This window comes from Peromyscus maniculatus, chromosome 15, assembly GCF_049852395.1.
Source record: "Peromyscus maniculatus bairdii isolate BWxNUB_F1_BW_parent chromosome 15, HU_Pman_BW_mat_3.1, whole genome shotgun sequence".
NCBI classification, from domain to species: Eukaryota; Metazoa; Chordata; class Mammalia; order Rodentia; family Cricetidae; genus Peromyscus; species Peromyscus maniculatus.
The window spans coordinates 7250676-7265349 of record NC_134866.1 but is presented as its reverse complement, the minus strand read 5'-3'; positions in this window follow the sequence as shown (position 1 = coordinate 7265349).

Genomic DNA, 14674 nt, shown 5'->3' with positions numbered 1-14674 from the left:
GACTAGGCTAATACATGCATCAAAAATTAAAACATGAAGTTAAAATGAGTAAGGTCTTGTAGCCCTAAAAAGAAGAGCTAAAAAAAAAAGTTGGTGTTTATATATCAAAATAGTTTAATTAAAATAACATCTAGCAATTACTAGATATAATTTGGCCTCTCTATGGCAATTCTTGGATTTAAAGTGGCCTGCCGTGACTATGTTGGCTGTACACATTTAAATACAAGTTTTCTAATGAAATAAGAATTAAGATAGGATTATGTTTAAAGATAAGGTTAGTAGGCCTTTAAGCATTAGTTACTTACACACTTTAATTCTGGGACACTACACTTGAAGATTACTGATGACCAAGAGGATGAGAAACGGTCTATGAAAGTCTCAGGGGTGACAGATAATTCTCACATTTTCACAGAATCTTCTTCCTTTAGATCCTGGAGATGCTGTAGAATGTGGTTTCCAGGTGACCATAAACAGGGCATGGCCATGAACCTTCCGGGACTTCTGATTCCAAAGGCAACTGAGCTCACCATCTGAGCCAGTAGTTGCCAGCCCCTCAAGGCTTCATACGCTGGGGTCTTTCACGTCTACAGCTCTTGGTGAGTGAAGTTCTGATGGTTCATCTCGACTGCCTCCCTGATTGCATTAAGAGGCACAGAGATGATAAAGCACTGCCGTGCATGTGTCTCTGGGAGACATCCCAGAGACACACGACCAGGGCTCTGGATCAAGCAGTATTGTTTGTTTATTGTGTGTGTGTGTGTGTGTGTGTGTGTGTGTGTGTGTGTGTGTGTGTGTGTGTGTCTGGGTACATGTGGATACAGGTTTGCATTCCATGTATGTATGTGTTTGTGTGTATGTTCACATGTGCATACAGGAATTAGATCACTGTTTACGTATCTTGGGGTACATATTTTTCCCTGGTACCTTCCTGTTACTGCTCCACCCTGCTTCCTGTTACTGTCCACACTGCTTCCTGTTACTGCTCCACTCTACTTCCTGTTACTGCTCCACCCTGCTTCCTGTTACTGCTCTACCCTACTTCCTGTTACTGCTCCACTCTATTTCCTGTTACTGCCCCACCCTGTTTCCTGTTACTGCTCTACCCTGCTTCCTGTTACTGCTCCACCCTGCTTCCTGTTACTGCTCCACCCTGCTTCCTGTTACTGCTCCACTCTGCATCCTGTTACTGCTTCACCCTGCTTCCTGTTACTGCTCCACCCTGCTTCCTGTTACTGTTCCACTCTGTTTCCTGTTACTGCTGCACCCTGCTTCCTGGCTGCCATGACATGAGCTGCTTTGTCCACTATGTCCTCCTTACCATGATGAGCCAAAGCCTCTGAAACATTTCCTCCCTGAAGTTCTTTCTGACAGGAGTTTGGTTACAGTGAAGAAAATCTGAGTAACACAAAGATACAACTAGACTTTGTAAAGCCTAAATTTATGACACAATGTTGCAGATAAATGTGGGATATATGCATACTGTTCCCAAAATACATGATTTTTTTATATGGAAACTAGCTTAGAAATGCAGGGTGGTGTATAAGGAAAGACCAACAAAAGAGATCATTAAACATAATAATCCCTTCTCTCTTTCTCTCTCTCTCTCTCTCTCTCTCTCTCTCTCTCTCTCTCTCTCTCTTCTCAAGACATGGTTTCTCTGTGTAGCTTTGCACCTTTTCTGGATCTCGTGCTGTAGACCAGGATGGCCTCAAACTCACAAAGATCTACCTGCCTCCCAAGTGCTGGGATTAAAGGTGTGCACCACCACCACCACCACCACCACCACCACCACCACCCAGCTAATACCCTTCTCTTAAGAGAAGCCCAGAGCCCCTGAACAAAGATGGAAAACAAAGACCACAGTACAGTTGGAAGGTTTCCAATGTCCTGCCCAGCCCACATGGGCCAGACAAATCTCTCCCACTCATGTTCCCCAAGTAAACATACAGAGGCTTAATATTATTTATAACTGCTCAGCCATTAGCTGGGGCTTGTTACTGACTAGCTCTTACACTTAAAATTAATCCATAATTCTTATCTATGTTTAGCCACATGGCTTGGTACCGTTTCTCCATTCTGCTTTCACATCTTGCTTCCTCTGTGTCTGGCTGGCGACGCCTGCCTCAGCCCTTCCTCTTCCCAGAATTCCCCTTGTCTGATTACCCTGCCTATACTTCCTGCCTGGCTACTGGCCAATCAGCATTTTATTTATCAACCAATCAGAGCAACACATATTCACAGCACACAGAATGACATTCCACAGAACTACAGGCTGGACACCCCATTTCCTCACACTTTCCCCTCTAAATATTCCAGTCAGTAGAATCTAGAAAACTATAAGCAAAAAGTGGAATAGAAGGTGCTGATAATGATATGGCCATTGTGTTAGGGGGTTTTCTGTATGTATCGGGACTCACAGTAAGTCTCCATGCAGCTAAACTTGAGAGGACTTGATGGAAACAAATGATAAGCATAATGTATCAGTAAAGAATAAGAATGTAGACTTTCTGAGAGACAAGCCATTCTCCACAGAAAGTTTCAAAGATGTCACCAAGACTACAGTATTTAATTTCAGAAAGGCCAAAGTTCTCATCATCAACTAAACTTGGTATTTATTGATGACCGACTTAGAGATCTGCCTGGGTCTCTCGGGTCCCAAGCTTTGTCTCCCAAATATAGATTCACACATTCCCAACCCATGGATTCCACTTCTGGTAAACAACAAGCTCTGTGGTAAATATTGCCTCTAGGCAGAGCACACAGTATCTAACCAAAACTTGATGGATATGTTCATGTTTGGGACTATTTTTAAAATGAAAAAAACATATTGACTTCAATCTAGGAACAATGTTTTTTACTTCTGTCTCTCATTAATTAGGAAACAGGAAAATTCCATTCAATGGACAACCCAGAATCTGCACTGAGCTGTACTCAGACAGAAAAGGGATGGGGCTGTTTTCACCCCAGGGTGATCCTGAGGCTCCAAACCCAAGAGGGAAGTTTCTAAGTGGAACTGCTCTAGTGGGAAGCCTGTCATGGTATCTCTCCCAAGGACAGTGAGTCCTGACTTCGGACATGTGGAAAATAAACATTGCTCTGGCTCTTTAACCAGCACCATGGAGTTTGTGTCTGCATCTTTCTCTTCCTTTCCCTAGTGACCAGCAGCTGCTCCCCAGGTCCATTATGGCCATGACCCCTGGAAAGAAAACTGGAGAGGAACACTGAGGATCTTCAGCAAGTGTCAGCATTTATTGAGTGACTGGTAGACTCACTGTGTTACTTGTGTTATTATTCTCTGGCTGTATTTTGCCTGTGTCTAGAAGTAAGCACTTTTAACAACATTAACAGGCAGTCAAAGCAAAGATTACACTGGAAGAAGTTAAATAGCCATGAAAGAGTTTATCCATGTCCACTGTAGTAACAACCAGAGTGTAGTTTGAACTTAACTCTGCTGGAAGAAAAGCCAGCAGAAACTTTAGTAGCTTCAGTCAAGCAGAACGTGAGCCATCTGTGTTTTCTAATTGGGTATCTTCAAAAGAAAAGTCAGCTTTCTCTGACCTTCCTGTGCAAAGGTAGCTCCGCCAGAAGCAAGGTGCTTTGCTGAACTTTGGTTCCCACTCTTTGAAGACACTGGAAGACAAGGCCCTGCGTTCACCTTTTCCTTATATTCCAGAAGGTGAATCCCAAGTTCTAGAGAGACATTCTTCAGCTGTAGAACTGATGAGATCCATTTTATCAAATTACATTTCAAAGTGGTGTAGAAATAATTTATAATTTGATTTTAAAGCACATGCGCTAAGGAAATGTAAATCAGGAGCCCAGGGAGGGGACAACGCTCCCTACAGGTTGGTGCAGGGGGTGGAGAGATTTGAAGGCTGTCTTCATCGTCAGTGGTGCATTCTAGCTCTCTACAGTGCTAGGGATTTCCATTTCTGCACTGAGTGATCCCTCTAATTGGAAGAAGACTTCAGTTGGTCTTTTCCCCTCAGAACAGAGAGTGGCATGTCTAATATATAATAGCAAAGAGGAGATATGTTGATGTATATGCAGGAATGAATTCATATGTAATATATTTTCTATTATACAGACCACACACACACACACACACACACACACACACACACACACACACACACATATTCATGAATGCATGCATCTATCTATCATCCATATCTCCTATCACCAACAATCCAAGAATTACCCAGGCAAGACTAAGAATAAGCCAGGTACCTAGCATTGGTCCTGTTTTAGCCTCCTCCTCATCTGCTCCCTAAAGAGGCCAAAGCCATATGATAGCAAAATCAGTATTGGTTACTTCTAAGCTTTTCCCAATATGTCTATTTTCCTTTACTTTCTTTAAGCTTCTAGAAAGATTTCCAATGCTGCCTTGGTGAAAATATCTGGGCAGATGTCAATGGCACAGCCATGCAGAGCAATTATAAAATACAGGATAACTATACTGCTTAACTTGGTAGGTGGCAATAAAAACTGAGGGATATAAAAAAGGGAAGAGCCTACATGTGTGAAAAGTTTGCAAAGTCACATAGAAAAGGTAGTGCCATGAATATGCTATATATAAATAATCTGAAAGATTCATAAATGCATTTCAAATGCATAGATGGCTGACATTGCTTTGATTGAGCTAAAGCATGGGTCCTTTATTAATTCATTTTCTAGGAAAGCCACAGCTACCAAGTCTTATGTTCCAAGTTGTTAAAGTTTTCTTGAAGCACAAAAATTACCTTAATCTGTGTAGATTCTTTATTCCAGGAAGCCTTAGCAGATCTCTTCAGGGGCATCAATATCTGTTACCACCTGTCAATAAAAACCAAGGTATAATCCATTACATTGTTTACAAATATTTCTCAAAAGACATTTCATGCTCAGTCTCAATTCCACAGATTATGAGGAGGACTCAGACAGCCCCATATGAAACCTGTAGCTGGGAGGGAAGGGGACCGGGATTTAGTCCCAACTCTGCCCTGGGAGCTTAGAGAAATGGTTTTCTAGCTAAGGACATCAGATGCCTCTTCTAGGAAGTGAAAACTGCAACAGATATTGGCTATGGTTTTACATTAGCACATAGTTGTAGTATCTTCAAATAGTTGCACTATGTTTTTACATGTAGAAATTTGGGCTCAGAGGATTTAAAATGTTTGCAGTAAGTCTTGCACAAGGAGGAACTTACCGGAGTCCATTTCTACATATAGACAAGGCTTATCCCTCACAGCCAGTGTGTCATATTAAATAGGGTCAATAACAGAGCTTGCTCTGCTGAGCTGGAGGCCTGAGCCAATGAGGCATCTGACTGTGAGGTGAGTCTGTTAGCAGGAGCAGCTCAGTGCTGAGTGAGACATGATGTGTGTAGAACGCGTGTGGACAGAAAACCAAAGCTGAGGATCTATGTGCAGATCTTCTCTAAGCTAGGAGAGGGAATGATATTGCAAAGCATTTCCAGATAAGAGTAGGCAAGTAAGTTCAACTCCTTACACTCCTGGGGACAGATTTTTGTCTCACCCCTAAATGCTGATCTACTTTCAATTTGGTTTCATTTGGTTACAACTAGCTGCAATCAATTGTCTGAAGTTGGGCTAAAATTCACTTGAATACCTTTTACGTCTACAAATGATTCCTAGTCACATGCCATACACTACAAGTGAGCTGCTTGAAACCCTGTGCAGTCTGAATGCCCTGCAAGACTCCAGGGTATAGCTCAGTCCTACCCTGGGGTGGTATTTTAGGACTGGATGGTGCTAAGCCTTCTGTGATAGTCTACCTGGGAACTACCAGTGACTGGTACATAAACCAGGGCACCCAGTTATAGATCCTGGGTGGATAGAACAATGACTCATGCTCAATTTATGTTCTATTCACAACACCTACACACAAAAGAGGAACCAGGCACTGATCTATCCTAGAGAATCTTCCAGAGGAGAGGAACAAAGACAGGAGGTGTCTGTGCCTCCCTATCATAGGCTGCACCTACTGCCAGCACACAGACTACTTCCTTGTTGCTGGTATGGTACAGCAATGGTAGCAGAGAGACCTGTCACAGCTGGCCAGACCCTTGGAGGAAAAGCGATGTTAACTGTATTTCCACCCACTTACCAAGGTCCTGCATTATATTAGTTACAGATATGCGCACATTTGGTTACTTAAAAATATTACCAACTCCGCTCAGTATGTGTTGCTGGTAGAATTCTAAGTTGGCTTTTAAAATGATCACCACCCCCCAAATGTCTTCTCCATCCATGATCCCACATTGATTTGCAGAGGAATTTAATAAGATGAAACTGACTCATAATATCTTTTTAAACATACATAAGGAAGAACAGTCACACAAAATGAAAATCTACAAATCAGGCACGGGACCTTTGCTGTAAACACTCTGTCTTGGTTAATTAAAGTGAGTGATGAGAACACAGCTTGAGTCCTGGGCAGCACCTCAGACTTGGAGCACTACTGACCACCAGAGAAGGCACAGGAGTCTTCTGATGTGCTTGGATTTTACACAGTGCCTTGGAGATCTAACTGTTTTCCCTGGACATTCAAGTGGAACATAAAAACCAAAATAAACATAGAGTGTGCAGAGCATTTTGCAAGTCAGACATCGAGAAAATGGCAGATGAAAGCACTGTGAGAGATTTCCATCACACAGTACTATGGAACTGGAAGGAATGGATTCTAGTTGTGACACCCAGACCTTCAGACAAAAGTTCAGTCTGATGACCGAGACTGTGAAGTGCTGGCCTCAGAGTGCACCATAGCATCATGAATTCATGAAACAAAATATGAAATTCAGTGTTTTCAAATCTAGTTAACTGAAAATGCTGCTTGGGATAATTTTTCTAATGCCACTAAGCTTTTTTTATGCCTTAAATGATAGAAATTTCAGTTTGACTCTTATAGAAAACACACACAAGTAACAAGAACAGTCTCTTCAGATACAATTTATTTCACCTAGCAGTAGAACAAAGCAATTTAACTGTATGAAATGAGTGATAAACAATATAGGACAAAGCCTGTTGAAGATTGTAAGCACCATAATGATTGTTCAGGGGAATATATCTGGTCCTCCTCCCCAAAATCAAGTTTGGAACTAATAACATAGACACAAAAACACTAGCTTTAAAACTAAGGGTGTTTTAAGAGAAAGTTTTGGGCATGTCTCTTCATTTTGTATAGAAATATGTGATGAGTCCCTCATAGGGTCCTCCTTGTTAGCTGACTTCTCTGGAACTGTGAGTTGTAATCTAGTTATCCTTTGCTTTACATCTAGTATCCACTTGTGAGTGAGTACATACCATGTTTGTCCTTCTGAGTCTGGGTTACCTCTCTCAGGATGGTATTTTCTAGTTCCATCCATTTGCCTGCAAATTTCATGATGTCATTCTTTTTTACTGAGTAGTACTCCATTGTGTATATGTACCACATTTTCTTTATCTGTTCTTCAATTGAGGAGCATCTAGGTTGTTTCCAGGTTCTGGATATATGAGTAATGCTGCTATGAACATAGTTGAGCAAGTGTCCTTGTAGTATGATTGAGTATTCCTTGCGTATATGCCCAAGAGTGGTATAGCTGGGTCTTGAGGTAGATTGATTCCCAATTTTCTGAGAAACCACCATACTGATTTCCAAAGTGGCTGTACAAGTTTGCACTCCCACCAACAGTGGAGGAGTGTTCCCTTTGCCCTGCATCCTCTCCAACATAAGCTGTCATCAGTGTTTTTGATCATAGCCATTCTGACAGATGTAAGATGTTATCTCAGAGTCATTTTGATTTGCATTTCCCTGATGACTAAGGATGTTGAGCAATTACTTAAATGTCTTTCAGCCATTGGAGAGTCTTTTGTTGAGAATTCTCTGTTTAGCTCTATAGCCCATTTTTTAATTGGATTCGGTATTTGCTAGTTTCTTAAATTCTTTATATATTTTGGAGAACAGCCCTCTGTCAGATGTGGGGTTGGTGAAGATCTTTTCCCATTCTGTAGGCTGTCATTTTGTCTTATTGACCATGGCCTTCGCCATACAAAAGCTTCTCAGTTTCAGGAGGTCCCATTTATTAATTGTTGCTCTCAGAGTCTGTGCTACTGGTGTTATATTTAGGAAGTGGTCTCCTGAGCCAATGCATTCAAGACTACTCATTGATTGCCCTACAAAGGAGAAATAGATGAGATCTACATGAGCAAACTGGGAGTGATGGGGGTCAGTGCAGGGTAAGGGATGGAAAATGAGAACATAAGGAAATAGGAGGTTTGAGCTGGAACAGGGACAGAGTGGGAGAGCAAGGATAGAGATATCATGATAAATGGAGACATCATGGGAATAGGGAGAAACAGGGTGCTAGGGAAGCTCCCAGGAATCCATAAGGATGACCTACGGTGATACTTTATTTGTACCGAAATGTGATTTTATTTGTATGTTAATAAATAAAGTTGCCTGGGGGTCAGAGCTAATAGCAAGCCTTAGCAGAAGCTGGGCGGTGGTGGTGCACGCCTTTAATCCCAGCTCTTGGGAGGCAAAGCTAAGCGGATCTCTGTGTGTTCAAGGATACAGCCGGCATGGAGATACATGCCTTTAATCTCAATACCAACCATAGAAGACCTGGAGGTCTGTACAGACAGGCAGTGACTAGGAGGTCATGTGGTTGGGTTTACAACCAATGAGAAGGCAGAACAGAAACACTATAAAAAGACAGACACACAGGAAGTGGGTCTCTTTTGGAGGGGTAGTGTGGGGAGTTGGCCCACCAACCCCACAGTTCCCCAGAGTTTTCTTGAGTGCAAGCAGCAGAAAATATTAGATAGAAGGATTTATTGTAGAGAATCTTGTGGAGAGAAACAGATAGAAAATAAAGGATAGCCTCGAGAGGACCTGGAACCTATTCCAACTGGCCCTGACTGTCTCTGCCCCAGGGTTTTTATAGAGACTCCAAGGGGTGGAGCAAAAGACCTCCCCCCAGCACAGCCAAGTGCAGACCATCTCAGACACCTGCACTCAGGCCCGTGGTCCTGATCATCCTCTATTCGGACCTGCTGGGTAAAGCCACGAGGAACCCAAGAACGGGCTCCCACAGGGTAGTGCAACAGTAACAGTGAAGGGTAAGGTTTTTAGCTCTTAGCTATTGCTCTGACCTCTTGGCTTTCATCTCTGTATTGGCTCTGTATTTCTTATGTAATAAGACCGCTGGTTACTTCTAAAATGACCCCATCTTAGACTACCAGCAATAGTCAAGAAGGTGCCTGAACTGACCTACTCTGGTAATCAGATTGGTGAATACCCTAACTGTCATCATAGAGCCTTAATCCAGTAACTAGTGGAAGCAGATGCAAAGATCCACATCCGGGTGCCAGGCTGAGCTCCAGGATTTCAACTAATGAGAGAGAAGAGGGACTCTATGAGCAAGGGACATCAAGATCATGATAGGGGAATGTACAAAGGTGGCCAAGCCAAACTAGTGGGAACTCATGAACTGTGGACCAATAGCTGTGGAGCCCCCATGGGACTGGACTAGGCCCCCTGAATAGGTGAGACAGTTGTTTAGCTTGAACTGTTTAGGGGGCCCCTTGGAAGTAGGATTAGGATCTGTCCCTTGAGCAGTAGCAGGCTTTTTGGAGCCCAGTGGCTATGATGGGACACCTTGTGCAGCCTTGGTGCAGGGGGAGAGGCTTGGATGTACCAGGCTCTGCTGACTCCCCATGGAAGGCCTTGCCTTGGAGGAGGTGGTAATACGGGGTGGGTTGGGGTGCAGGCTGGGGGGCAGGAGAAGAGGGGGATCTGTGGTTGGTATGTAAAATGAATAGAAAAATGTCTTAATAATAATAATAATAATAAAAGAAATATGTGATAAGATATAACTAGAGGCATGCAGACATAATGTGCTGTATATGTGGTTATGGTAAGCAGTATGCTATAGTATACTATCAAAGTAGTATAATATACTATACTTATTATGCATACAACTTTAAATAAACCATGTAATTAACACATGAAATTTTGCCAACTAGCTCATATCCATCATCTATCTATAAATTATTTATCACTCTCATCAATCACCTGTCTGCTATCTAGCTATACATTATTTACCTATTATTTATCATCTGCCATCTGTTTACCTGTCACCTATCTGTTATCTGTTTATTTATCATCTGCCTGTTATCTATCATCTGATATCTATCATCAATATACCAAGCTATCATCTATATCAATCTATCACCTATCTATCTAGCAAACTAGCTAGCTGTCTTCTATCTATAGATTATCAATCTATCATCTGTATCTTTCTATCCTGTCATCCATTTGTCTGTCTAACCATCCATCTATGTATGTATGTATTATGTATATATTATGTATGTATGTATGTATGTATGTATCTATCTATCTATCTATCTATCTATCTATCTATCTATTTATCTCTCCCTACAATATAATTCAGGGAGTTTAACATCCAAGTCCATATGTAAGTCTCTTAATCTGCTCAAAATCTGCAAAGAATCATTTCCATGGGCTCCATGACTTTCCTATGAACTTGGTTAAGAAGAAAAATGTCAGTGCATTTGACAGACCCTTTTTAATCATAGCCTACATAAAAACCTCAAATAATTCTCCCATTTAAAAAAAGCCAACTTCTTCACGCAGTGTATCCTATTAATGTGTTAAGTTTCCAGGAATGTCACAATAATGTACTACAGTTTAGTGGATTTAAACAATTCCATTTGTTCTTGCTCAGTTGTGGAGTTTGGAGGTCTGATATAGAGTGTGGGCAGGTTGACTTCATCAAGGACTCTGAGGGTGGGATTCTCCCAGGCTTCCTGCTGAGCTTGCATTTGAGTTGGGATGGGGGCACAAGGCAATGCAGCATCTCCTGTATCTTTTTGTGTCTTCTTTGATATATCTGGGTCTCAATGTCCACTTCTTAGAAGTTACTAGGACCCATTGTACTAGGGCCCATTCTCATGACTGCATCTCAGTTGAATTCTGGGAAAACTGTCTCTAAACGAGGCCACATTTCACAGTCTTACCAGTCTCATCCCTGTTTCTCGTGACCACGTTTATTTATTATTTTCACATTCCTTTAACATTACCAAATGTTACTTAAGTATAGTGTGGTGGTTTGGATGAAAATGATCTCCACAGGCTGGTACATCTGAATCCTTGGTCCCCAGCTGGTGAAACTGTTTGTGCAGGATATAAAGGTATAGTCTTTTTGGAGGTTGCCTATCAGTAGGGGGAGGCCTTTGGTGTTTCATAAGCCTTCCATTCCCAGTTAGCTCTCTCTGCCTTTGGCTTGTGGATTAGGTGAGAGCTCTTGGCTATTGCTTTAGCAACAGGCCTGCCTGCCTGTTGCCATTCTCCCTGCCACGTTGGTCAAGGACTCTATGCCTCTGAAACTGTAAGCCCCCAATAAACTCTTTCTTCTATAAATTGTCTTGGCCATGGTGGCTTACTATAGCAACAGAATAATAACTACATCTAGTCTTGTATAACATCAGTGACTGTGTCTATTCCCCACAACTTGACTTTTCTCAGACACTAAAAACTGTAGCCTGTTTTGTTGTCTGCTCCACCACATGGAGCCCTTTGAACTCTCTGCCTTAACAGCTCAGCTGTGCATAGCCTGACAGACTCCATCTTCAGTCTATGCACTTTCCTCTTCAGTGGCTCAAAGCCCAAGGCAGCTGCCACTTCTTCCATGGGAATTTTTGCCATGTGATCTAGCCAAAGTGTTTCAATACATCTTGGAATCATCCTGGTGCCCTTGGTAGTGACCCTCAAGACATCTCTACTGTTTATAACTACTGCTTCCTTCTCTCAAAGCTCTCACATGTCATTGCTCAGTATCTACATTGAGGAGAGTGATGAAGCACCATAGGCTATTAATGTACAGCATGAGACTCAGAAGCAGCTGTGGTCCTCTCTGAAACTACAACCGAACTAAGGGGCTTCTGTAGAAAGAAATATCCATAGTGATGTGGGGAAAATGTAAGGGGCAAGTATGACAATTCATTATTCAGGAGCCCTAGGATCAATGCAGAAAGGTCTTCACAATGTAATGTTTGGTATTTGTCTCTTCACCTCAATTCTGGGTATTTATTCAATTCCGATAAATTAATTGTGAGGAAACATTTTTGCAACCCAAGTATTTGCCTTTAGCAACTAACAGCATAGTTCACGGTGCACTCACCACATAGGGACAGTCATGCTCTCAACTCTACTGATTTTTTTTTTGCTGTGGGGCATACAAGCATTGGGGAATATGAGAATCAAATAAAAACATGGGAACTCATGTTATTAAAGCAGACACCCTTCCTTCTCTCAAATTAATGAAATTGGAGATATGTAAAAGTGTGATACATAGAGGAAATTCAAATGACCAGGAAGATTGTTTTCTGTATATTTAATGTGGACTCACAGTCTCAGAAAATGGATTTAAAATATGTATTATACCATGCTGAGAAAGGAAATCTACTTGGTTGTCAGTGATATACATTCTTGGTATTTTCTAGATAGATTTTCTTGGGGACAAATGATAATACATCCAGGCAGGCAAAATCACATTACATAATTCTACCAAATAACTGCAATGAATTTATAGCAGATTAGAATCAAGAATTACATTAGCCGAAACATTAAATTATGATGCAGGCTCCATTTTACTTAATACTCATTTGAACAGAAAAAGAATTCAGTTACTGGGATCTCAAAATAACATCAGCTTGTCTGGTTTGGAGATGTACAGGAATAATGAATGTGCCTGTTTTTATTCTTTCTACTTAAGTGTGTATTAGATTAAATTTCCATTTGACCTACTCCATCAGTAAATGCATAAATCCAGGATACTTCCCACGGACAGCCATTAGGCTGGATTCTTTAATGTGAAATGCTGAACAAGATAAGGGGAAAAGAGAGAAAAGAGGATATATATGATTCTCCTCCAATGGGACACAAAAGGTAGCAAGGCTGGAACTTCCTCCGAGAAGACAGGGCCCTGTTGAATGTCTACTCCACAGTACAGAGCACCCTCGGGGAAGACAGGATGCCATTCCACAGTGCAAATGACAAAATGACAGGACATCTGGGCCATGTTAGTCTTAATTTTAAACTATATTGTTGCTGCTAAGTGAGAATATAGTGTTTGTGTGTGTGCTTGCCTGTATATGTGCCCAAATGAATGGTTTTAATTCTAGGAGTGTGTGTGTGTGTGTGTGTAAAGAGAGAGTTTAATTCTAGGAGTGTGTGTGTATTCTGTCTGTCTATGCAGAAAGATGGGGGGAGGGAGGAAGGGAGTGATGGAGAGGGAAGACAGTGAGAGAGATTAGGTTATGTGCATGGGCTAATACACATAATTCACAGCTGTATGCATGACCATGTGCCTGTACCTGGAAACACCCTTGGCTTAGATTTTCCATTTAAAATGCATGCATTAGTGTAAACTTTCAAATGCATGCATTACCTAGAAACTTCCAAATTCTTTTGTTTTAACCCTTTAGAAAGCAGTTGAGAATTGATGGCTGGGGATCTCAGGAGGCACTTGGTTGATCTCTAGCCATTTATAAACTCTAATTATTAATTGATTACAAACAGATTTTTTTCAAATGTTACCTAAAATCATAATCAGTCCAATCATTCTTCAATAGCAACTTACTTTCAAATATTCCATCAATTATATTGGTAGACACAGATATAGAGCCTTCTGGGGAGCAGTGGTGTGAATCCTTCCTAAACTGGGAGCAATTTAAAATATTCTCATTAATGGCTGTACAGTCACTTCTCACTCTGTACTAGAAAGGTTCAAACAATTATTATTCATGAAAAAAGTAACTTTATGTCATGCAACCAATGTGCATTACAAAATAAGACTACTTGATGACAGTTATGCTTATAGAAAAGTTTAAAAACCATTTACTCATAGAAAACAATTGTTGTAGTTTGACTGTAACTGGTACCCATAAGCTCATAAGGAGTGGCACTATTAGGAGGTGCAGCTTTGTTGGAGTAGGTATGGCCTTGTTGGAGGAAGTGTGTCACTAGGGGCGGGCTTTGAGGTCTCTTTTGCTCAAGCTTTGCTCAGTATGACCTTCAGACCATTTCCTGTAATCTGTAAGATGTGGACTCTCAGCTACTTCTCCAGTACCATGTCTGCCTGCATGTCACCATGCTCCCCTCATGATGATAATGGACTGAACCTCTGAAACTATAAGCTGCCACCTCAATTAAACGATTTCCTTTATAAGAGTTGCCAGGGTCATGGTGTCTCTTCAATGCAATAGAAACCCTAAGACACCAATATGAAAGTAACCAACTTAACACATGCATTTTTCTTAGACCAGTGGTTCTCAACCTTCCTAATGCTGTGACCCTTTAGTACAGTTCCTCATGTTGTGGTGACCCCAATCATAAAATTATTTTTATTGCTACTTCATAACTGTAATTTTGATGCTGTTATAAATCATAATTAGAGATAGAGGTTTGCCAAAGGGTTTGCAAACAGCAGATTGAGAACCACTGACTTAAACCAATAATTTCCTCTTATGCTTACAGCTTAAATGCCCTGTGGAGTTTGTTCCTACTGATTTCAGAGACATACTGAGGCTTTACAAGCTACCTTTTCTCTACCGTTATCATTCTTGGTGAAGCAGGTGGGGTCTGCTGTAGAGACAACATGGTTTGTGAT